This window comes from Nerophis ophidion, linkage group LG02 (assembly GCF_033978795.1).
Source record: "Nerophis ophidion isolate RoL-2023_Sa linkage group LG02, RoL_Noph_v1.0, whole genome shotgun sequence".
Classification (NCBI taxonomy): domain Eukaryota; kingdom Metazoa; phylum Chordata; class Actinopteri; order Syngnathiformes; family Syngnathidae; genus Nerophis; species Nerophis ophidion.
The window spans coordinates 14137233-14147369 of NC_084612.1; the positions used below are offsets into that span (position 1 = coordinate 14137233).

A 10137-nucleotide genomic window follows, 5' to 3' on the forward strand; every position below is an offset into this window, starting at 1 on the left:
TTTAATACCCGTTTTTGCAACAGGTGGTATTTGCCATTTTCAGGCAATAACATGTTTTTAGTCATGGGGCCATCATATTAGGGTATATTGACCAAATAAATGTTAAGCCTTCATTAATAGGAAGGGGAACCAAAACCCACTCCCACAATGGCACCAGTGCCGAGTAAAGGTACTAACCAGCCTCGAATAATAAGAAGCTATCGGTGCTAGTCTCAGCCACCTGCAACAAGTGCTTGGTGGGGATTTTATTAAAGTCACATCTTGTAAGTTATGTAGTATCCCAACAGAAGCACTCTGAGTCAGACGCTCTTTTTGAATTTATTGCTGACATTAACACGCCAAAAACAGCCCTTAACACACTGCTAGTGGTAGCCAGTAGATGCAACAAGAAGATAACACTTCCTTATTATGGACCAATGGCAGTCAAGGCCTGCAAGGTTGCATTCACAAACACCCAGAATTATGAGCATCAAACATCACACAGTACGTCGTTTTTTTGCACATTCTCAATGTTCTATATTGCTGCAATAATTAATTACAATTTGTAATAGAATGTATGTCCTATTGTTAATGTATTTCTTACTTATCACTCAAGTTATATAATAGAAGTACTGTATCTTTCGGAGTATAAGTCGCTTCAGGGTACAAGTCGCACCTGCCGAAAATGCATACATAATAAAGAAGGAAAAAAACATATATAAGTCACACTGGAGTATAAGTCGCATTTTTGGGGGAAATTTATTAGTAAAAACCCAACACCAAGAATAAACATTTGAAAGGCAATTTAAAATAAATAAAGAATAGTGAACAGGCTGAATAAGTGTACGTTATATGAGGCATAAATAACCAACTGAGAAGGTGCCTGGTATGTTAACGTAACATATTATGGTAAGAGTCATTCAAATAACTATAACATATAGAACATGCTATACGTTTACCAAACAATCTGTCACTCCTAATTGCTAAATCCCATGAAATCTTATACGTGTAGTCTCTTACGTGAATGAGCTAAATAATATTATTTGATATTTTACGGTACTCCGACTTCCTCCCACTTCCAAAGACATGCACCTGGGGATAGGTTGATTGGCAACACTAAATTGGCCCTAGTGTGTGAATGTGAGTGTGAATGTTGTCTGTCTATCTGTGTTGGCCCTGCGATGAGGTGGCGACTTGTCCAGGGTGTACCCCGCCTTCCGCCCGATTGTAGCTGAGATAGGCGCCAGCGCCCCCCGCAACCCCAAAAGGGAATAAGCGGTAGAAAATGGATGGATGGACGGTAATGTGTTAATAATTTCACACATAAGTCGCTCCTGAGTATAAGTCGTACCCCCGGCCATAAAACTGCGACTTATAGTCAGAAAAATACGGTATTTAAATTACTAACATTGTTAAACTCAAATGTCGCAAAATTCTATAAAAAATAAAAGGCCTTAAGGTACAATTTATTTAATTTGTGTTATGCATTAAAATGTCCCCCTTGATGCAAAAGTCATTTTAAACTGAAACACATTTTAACACCCACTGTGGAATGTTTTGTTGTTTAATTTGTTGTTTGTCTATTCTGGGTGCAGTCCTATGTGTGAAAGACGTACTGTATTATTTGTTTATTATTTTGGGGGTTTTTCATTGTGTTTTGTTGCTTTATGTAGATGTAGCGTCGCTGAGGTGGCAGCTGGTTGCATCAGCTCTCTTGATGTCTTTACATGTCCTTTTGTTTCTCGTTTCCATAGTGCTGTCCTCTCTCACACAGTAGTTGCGCTTTTTTGTTTTGTTTCTTGCATTGGACAAATAGAGCGCAGTCTACCAAGTCAAATTCCTTGTGGGTTAAACATAGCTGGCCAATTAAGCTGATTCTGATTCTTTATACAGACAAATTAATTTTCTAACCTTGGTTTGTGACTTTACTATTGGTTGAGGTTTTTAGACATTTCTCAACTTTTTTGTACGTTTGCCATCCTCCATCCATCCATTTGCTACCGCCTGTCCCTTTTGGTGTTGCGGGGGGTGCTGGAGCCCATCTCCGCTGCATTTGGGCGGAAGGCGGCGTACACCCTGGACAAGTCGCCACCACATTTTAGGGTATAATCACAACATAAGAGCAGCTGTAGTGGGTTTCACAAGTTAGACTGGGGGGGTCTGGCTAAATCACAGCCCAAGAGCGAATCAATATCTGCAAATGTCCACCAAGTTTAGAGACAAGGTGAGAACGATTGCAGGAAAATGACACTACATACAGTTTGTGATTGATTTGAGAGGAGTGTTTTCAGACCAGTTTGTGGTCATACCATATTGGAATATATTCACAAAATCACTGCAGATTTGAAAAGCCGTACACAAAGCCGGATATATGAAATGTCCATTTAGTAATCCATTGCCGTGCTGACTTGTGATTATGAGAGAAAGATAAAGGAAGACACTGCGTTGTTTAGGCAAAGGGCTCTAAATATTGCATACAAACATCACCCTTTTGCTCCTCAGGTAAAAAGCAGTGAACCAGTCATGGATCAAAAGAATCTCCAACTTCCCATTTCAGTATTATTAGCTTTGTAAACACTGCACTTTTCCATCTGGATTACATGTGGCAGAAAATCACTCCGTCCTGTGCCAGTTTTAGTGCTGAAGGCTCATTAGTTTTAATTGTGCTCAACTGCCTCCTGCCATTGGCTCTGACCCCCATTTCCTCTTGTCAACACACAAGACGCTCGCAGATGGCTCTCCAAAGGCCGGCCTTCACACTCGCTTGAGGTGTTCTCACTTCTTCACTTGAAGGTCTTTTCTTCAGTTTGTATTATATTTAAGTTTTTCTCATTTCAACAAAGAAGGCACTGAGTTCATTATTGAAGACCCGCGGCCCTCATTGCTCGGGGAAGTGTAGGACGTGTGGCAGAACTAAAGCAAGGAATGGGATTTCCTACTTGGTGTAAAGGAACACTTCTGTGAGCGAGGACAGGGCGAGAACTTGATTTATGTTAGACGGTCCATGGGAAAGGTTCTGGTTTCCCCCCGCATGTGATGTGAGAGGCTTTAGGAGTGGCGTCCAGCGTGTAAAGTGATCCTCACTCTGTCTGAGCACCCAGCGCAGGTCAAAGGGCACAGAGGCTGACTGAGGTAGATGTGGTGGGGGGTTGGTAGGGTACCCCCCATGACCGCATGAATACAGTTACAATGAACTCTGGTGACCATCTGTTACGTATGTTTTTAGTATTAACAAAAATCAAGTGGGGAAAAAAAGATATATATGTAACCCAGGTGGTTACATATAACGCAAACCTTGGTCCTCCGCGTGAGGCCAGCGTGCTGACCACCAAGCTAAAAGCTCAGCACACTCTTGAAGTCATTGGAGTGAGGTTTACTAACGTTAAATTATCGTTTAATCCAGCACCCTCAAATAATAATTCAGTGGGCTATTTAGTGTAGAAGACAAAATGCACACAACGCTGCCCCAAAGCCAAAGACGGTCATCGAAAAAGGAAACCTCTGCCGCATGGAATGGAAATCCACCACCACTTAAAAAAAACGCCCCGAAAAGCTGGACCATGAAGACAACTTCAGCAGTTTTGGAGTGCAGAAGGAAGATAGGGCTTAATGGCTATTCCAAGTGTGTGCCGTGTTACAGTCACTGTAACACAATTTGAGTGCTGGTGAAAAAAATTCATGTTTCAGTGTTTACACCTGCGGCTTATATCAATCAATCAATCAAAGTTTACTTATATAGCCCTTAATCACAAATGTCTCAAAGGGCTACACGAGCCACAACAGGGTTGTACGGTATACCGGTATTAGTATAGTACCGCGATACTAATGAATCATATTCGGTCCTATACTGCCTCTAAAAAGTACTGGTATACCCAATTTGTGGTATCATCCAAAACTAATGTAAAGTATCAAACAACAGAAGAATAAGTGATTATTACATTTTACAAAAGTGTAGATAAAACATGTTAAAAGAAAAAGTAAGCAGAGCCATCCATCCATCCATTTTTTCTACCTCTTGTCACTAAAGTACTATCTATCTATCTATCTATCTATCTATCTATCTATCTATCTATCAGGGTCGCTTGGGGGTGCTGGAGCCTATCTCACCTGATATTAACAGTAAATTAACAAGTACAATAATAATTCATTTTGTACCACTTTTCCTTAATAATTTTGACAAAATAATAGAATGGAAAATGACACAATATGTTACTGCATATGTCGGCAGGCTAATTTAGGAGCCTTTGTTTGCTTACTTACTAATAAAAGACCAGTTGTCTTGTATGTTCACTATTTCATTTAAGGACAAACTTGCAATAAGAAACATATGTTTAATGTACCGTGAGATTTTTTGTTCAAATAAAGCCAATAATGTGGTCCCCTTTATTTAGAAAAGTACCGAAAAGTATCAAAATACATTTTGGTACCGACTCAATTTTTTCTTGCTGAAAAAACTCAACCCAATGGGAACAACGAGAACCCTTGGAAGGGACTGCAGATGTGGGGACCCTCCAATGGATGCCGAGTGGATACGGTTAATAATGTGAGAGTCCAGTTCATAGTGGGGCCAGTGATAGTTCTAGGGCTGTGCGGCCAATGAATGTACAAAATGAAAAGGTGTCCAAAAATTAGGTGGGTGCTGCTTACAATTTGGTGTGCTTAATAGCACGGAAATTACGGTGTATACGTTGAAAACTGAATTGAAATCTAGCAAGATTTATTGATGTCCCTCCGTGAAGGCAGTTCAAACTGTAAACCTGTGTTTTTCTTTCTCCGAGTGTAAATTTGAATGTCACAGATGACCAACTTCTTGGTTTATGTCCACAACCCTATTATATCCAGGTGAGAGGCATGAATAATAATTTCGAAATAACTTTTACCAGCCAACACTGCCGCTGCACAAGCTAGTTAGTGCTCTGTGATCACCGCACAACTAAAAATACTTTGTCTGCATAAATTTCTCTAATGACATTATTAATAATTCTAGGTTGATAATCAGGTAACGAGATGCAAATTAAGTATTGTTTGCGCTTTTTTTTAATGTATTTTGGGGACGGTGTGGCGCGGTTGGGAGAGTGGCCGTGCCAGCAACCTGAGGGTTCCTGGTTCTATCCCCACCTTCTATCAACCTCGTCACGTCCATTGTGTCCTTGAGCAAGACACTTCACTCTTGCTCCAGATGGGTCGTGGTTACACACCCATCAGTGTGTGAATGTGGAAATAGTGTCAAAGTGCTTTGAGTACCTTGAAGATAGAAAAGCGCTATACAAGTACAACCCATTTACCATTTAGAGTGATTGAGAAGCAGAATGGAATACCCCCATTTGCACAATTTCTAGCCACCTAGAACAAGCCGATTATCACAAAAAAAACCGAAAAAAAAAACTATGTATGTGTTCTTGTCTTTCATAACGATTGCAGATGATGGGCACAATTTTCCAAATAGTCCCTTTAAAATGTTGTAATTCTGATTTGCACGGCTTGAATAAGGCTAAAAAAAAAAAAGGTACACGTCTCTTCACCGTTTGTCTCTATCCCACTGACGGTTCAAAGTGATGGACAGATTCCATCAATTGTAACAATTGCTGCAACAACACAACAATTAACGTGTGTGTGTGTGTGTGTGTGTGTGTGTTTTTTTACCTGGACATACTCCCCCTTTTTGTTCTTGGCGTGGACAATCAATCTTGTCCATCTGCTGTCAAGCCAGACTGAGCTGCAGCACAGCAGAGAAAAAAGGAGCATAAGCTGATGTTCAACCCCTGACACATAAATTCTACACACGTCAGAATTGGAGGAAAAGGGGATGCAAAGAGTTGAGAATGTAATCCAATCCGTGAAGTCTTTGTCTGGGGGAATTCACAGCTTGGACAAAGAAGCTTTGGAGGGAGAATATCCACTTTTTTCTTGTTGACTTTGTGCTGGATGTTCAGGAAGAAAGAATAAGAATTTGTGTAGACAAGTGGAAAAGCAGGTGGGAGCGTGAAGAGATAAGATTGAGTGGACCTATTGAATATATTAACTGTCTGGTACACAGCATTATGTAATAATGATTTAATTAGAAAAGCAAATTCTAAACGACACATCATCCTAAATGTCATAGACTAATTATAGACTAAACAGAACAATCAGTTTATCGATCACACGTTATTTTTGACGAAAACAGTTGCCTGTTAAATGTAAAGTGCGTGAAATACAGTGGGACGAAAATAATTAAAGAATTTATTTGTAAATTATGGTGGAAAATAAGTATTTGGTCAACCATTCAAAGCTCTCACTGATGGAAGGAGGTTTTGGCTCAAAATCTCACGATACATGGCCCCATTCATTCTTTCCTTAACACGGATCAATCGTCCTTTCCCCTTAGCAGAAAAACAGCCCCAAAGCATGATGTTTCCACCCCCATGCTTCACAGTAGGTGTGGTGTTCTTGGGATGGAACTCAGTATTCTTCTTCCTCCAAACACGACGAGTTGAGTTTATACCAAAATGGATACATGGATGATACAGCAGAGGATTGGGAGAATGTCATGTGGTCAGATGAAACCAAAATAGAACTTTTTGCCCCACTGTAGATCAACAGATTACCGTCAAAGCTACAGTATCTATTACAGCCAATCAAGGGAAACATAAAAAGTGGCCACTATATAGAGGTCGGAGAGCCATTTTTAACCAGGCTTTGGTGTAGTTGGAGCCAAGACGAAGTCCCACGTTGAAACTGGATTAGACAGCAAGCGTAGGGGTTTGCAAACACAAGGGTTTAGAGGTTAGTATTTGGTGACAAGTGCTCGTTAATATAACATGTATATGGAAGTAGGTCGCGGAGGCAAAAACTCGGACATGGGAAGAGTTCGGGGAAGCCATGGAAAACGACTTCCGGACGGCTTCGAAGCGATTCTGGACCACCATACGGCGCCTCAGGAAGGGGAAGCAGTGCACTATCAACACCGTGTATGGTGCGGATGGTGTTCTGCTGACTTCGACTGCGGATGTTGTGGATCGGTGGAGGGAATACTTCGAAGACCTCCTCAATCCCACCAACACGTCTTTCTTTGAGGAAGCGGTGCCTGGGGAATCTGTAGTGGACTCTCCTATTTCTGGGGCTGAGGTCGCTGAGGTAGTTAAAAAGCTCCTCGCGGGCAAGGCCCCGGGGGTGGATGAGATCCGCCCGGAGTTCCTTAAGGCTCTGGATGCTGTGGGGCTGTCTTGGTTGACAAGACTCTGCAGCATCGCGTGGACATCGGGGGCGGTACCTCTGGATTGGCAGACCGGGGTGGTGGTCCCTCTCTTTAAGAATGGGGACCGGAGGGTGTGTTCCAACTATCGTGGGATCACACTCCTCAGCCTTCCCGGTAAGGTTTATTCAGGTGTACTGGAGAGGAGGCTTCGCCGGATAGTCGAACCTCGGATTCAGGAGGAACAGTGTGGTTTTCGTCCTGGTCGTGGAACTGTGGACCAGCTCTATACTCTCGGCAGGGTTCTTGAGGGTGCATGGGGGTTTGCCCAACCAGTCTACATGTGCTTTGTGGACTTGGAGAAGGCATTCGACCGTGTCCCTCGGGAAGTCCTGTGGGGAGTGCTCAGAGAGTATGGGGTATCGGAATGTCTTATTGTGGCAGTCCGCTCCCTGTATGATCAGTGTCAGAGCTTGGTCCGCATTGCTGGCAGTAAGTCGGACACGTTTCCAGTGAAGGTTGGACTCCGCCAAGGCTGTCCTTTGTCACCGATTCTGTTCATAACTTTTATGGACAGAATTTCTAGGCGCAGTCAAGGCGTTGAGGGGTTCCGGTTTGGTGGCCACGGGATTAGGTCTCTGCTTTTTGCAGATGATGTAGTCCTGATGGCTTCATCTGGCCGGGATCTTCAGCTCTCACTGGATCGGTTCGCAGCCGAGTGTGAAGCGACCGGAATGAGAATCAGCACCTCCAAGTCCGAGTCCATGGTTCTCGCCCGGAAAAGGGTGGAGTGCCATCTCCGGGTTGGGGAGGAGACCCTGCCCCAAGTGGAGGAGTTCAAGTACCTAGGAGTCTTGTTCACGAGTGGGGGAAGAGTGGATCGTGAGATCGACAGGCGGATCGGTGCGGCGTCTTCAGTAGTGCGGACGTTGTATCGATCCGTTGTGGTGAAGAAGGAGCTGAGCCGGAAGGCAAAGCTCTCAAATTACCGGTCGATCTACGTTCCCATCCTCACCTATGGTCATGAGCTTTGGGTCATGACCGAAAGGATAAGATCACGGGTACAAGCGGCCGAAATGAGTTTCCTCCGCCGGGTGGCGGGGCTCTCCCTTAGAGATAGGGTGAGAAGCTCTGCCATCCGGGAGGAGCTCAACGTAAAGCCGCTGCTCCTCCACATCGAGAGGAGCCAGATGAGGTGGTTCGGGCATCTGGTCAGGATGCCACCCGAACGCCTCCCTAGGGATGTGTTTAGGGCACGTCCAGCTGGTAGGAGGCCACGGGGAAGACCCAGGACACGTTGGAAAGACTATGTCTCCCGGCTGGCCTGGGAACGCCTCGGGATCCCCCGGGAAGAGCTAGACGAAGTGGCTGGAGATAGGGAAGTCTGGGCTTCCCTGCTTAGGCTGCTTCCCCCGCGACCCGACCTCGGATAAGCGGAAGATGATGGATGGATGGAAGTAGGTGTCCTACATATGGCACGGACGGTCCTTTATGCAAAGTCTGTAGCAGGTTTACCTAAACCGCAAGTACGTTTCCTCGTTGATTGCTGTAATTTTGTTAGACTAAAATATTTCAGAAGAAAGCCAAACTATTCATTCCATATATAAAATGTATCATTAAAAAAAGTTAACAATTATATAGACTCCATCTATCAACATCATCCATCATCGCAGCAAGTTTTGATATTAGTGGCCACTATACTAAGACAAAAATCCTCCTCCAGGATGCAAAGTGGCCACTGGCTGCATTATACAGTTTCTCTGCAGGGGACATTTCTGTGTCTGCAATTGACAGATTTGACTGTATGAATTTTCCAGCATCGAATTGTCCATGATTGTAGGGTATTGTTGTGTAAGAGTGGTTAGCCTTACGGCCAGTTGGTTCCTGGTTAAATTTCTATTTCGAAGTAGTAGATCAAAGCAAATGCTAAAATTGTTCCATAACCACAACAGCTAAAGAAGAAAGAATCTAAAATAAAAATGAAAACATTACTGATAAGCTTGATAGCTATGTTATCCATTTGACAGCTATTAGCATTAGCATTCTCACCCTCGACCCATATAGCCGAATAAGCTGAAAGTCAAAAGTTGCCCACCAGCAGTCGGCAGGCACACACCGTTCAAATTCAAGATGGGGCATGTAAACAGAGACTTTTAATGACCAAACTAGTTGGTGCAATCCAACTGTTTTATTATATATATATATATATATATATATACATATATTATGTGTACTGTACATACTACTGTAGTTACCCAAACATGGGATTATGTCTTTGATTTGGCTCTGAATTTTTCAGGAATATACACTCAAAATTCAATATAGTGCGGTCCCATACAACGTGACGTCCTATCAACACGATTGTACCGTAGACCACACATTTTTGCACATTTTCATTGCGTTTATTTTCCACCAGGGTCAGTTGTGTTGTTTTTCCCTGAATGAGCGTGCATTTACAAACTTATATCGTACATTTTTTTGAAAGTCTTCAAACAATTTATATATATTATGACCCAGTAATGTCCAAACGCTCTGGTGGATAGTACATCCACCATTCATTTTTGTGTATTATTTCGAAAGGAAAAGGGTAAAAAATAAATGTTTCTATAAAATGCGATATCAGAAATAACGCAATAGGTATCTTATGGACCCCAATGACCGCGTTATATTGAATTTTGAGTGTATTAAAATAATTGATTCATAGAACCCAGTCTAAAAATGCACTTATAAATCCCAATGAAGTGTAGCTCTAAACTTTCTGACATTGTTTTTACTCTAAAAATATGTAAACGCTGCATATTTATTGTCAATCGTTATTTACCATTTTCTTTCCATACTTAAAAATGGCACCATTTAAACACAAATTATTACCAAGTAAGCTATGCTTCTACCCTCTCCTATTTGGATATGTTGATTTGTGCAGGTGTGATGTAACTTTTTAAAAGCATTTCATAATTAAGTGTGGTGGCCATTTAGGGAGTGTT

At 42.4% G+C, this 10137-nt stretch overlaps 1 protein-coding gene across 5 annotated transcripts in view; it reads left to right on the top strand.

Annotated features, from left to right (window-relative positions):
• The window catches only part of LOC133537032 (SH2 domain-containing adapter protein F-like), a 225905-nt gene that overhangs the window by 182554 nt on the left and 33214 nt on the right, over nt 1–10137 (top strand). The window lies entirely within an intron of this gene.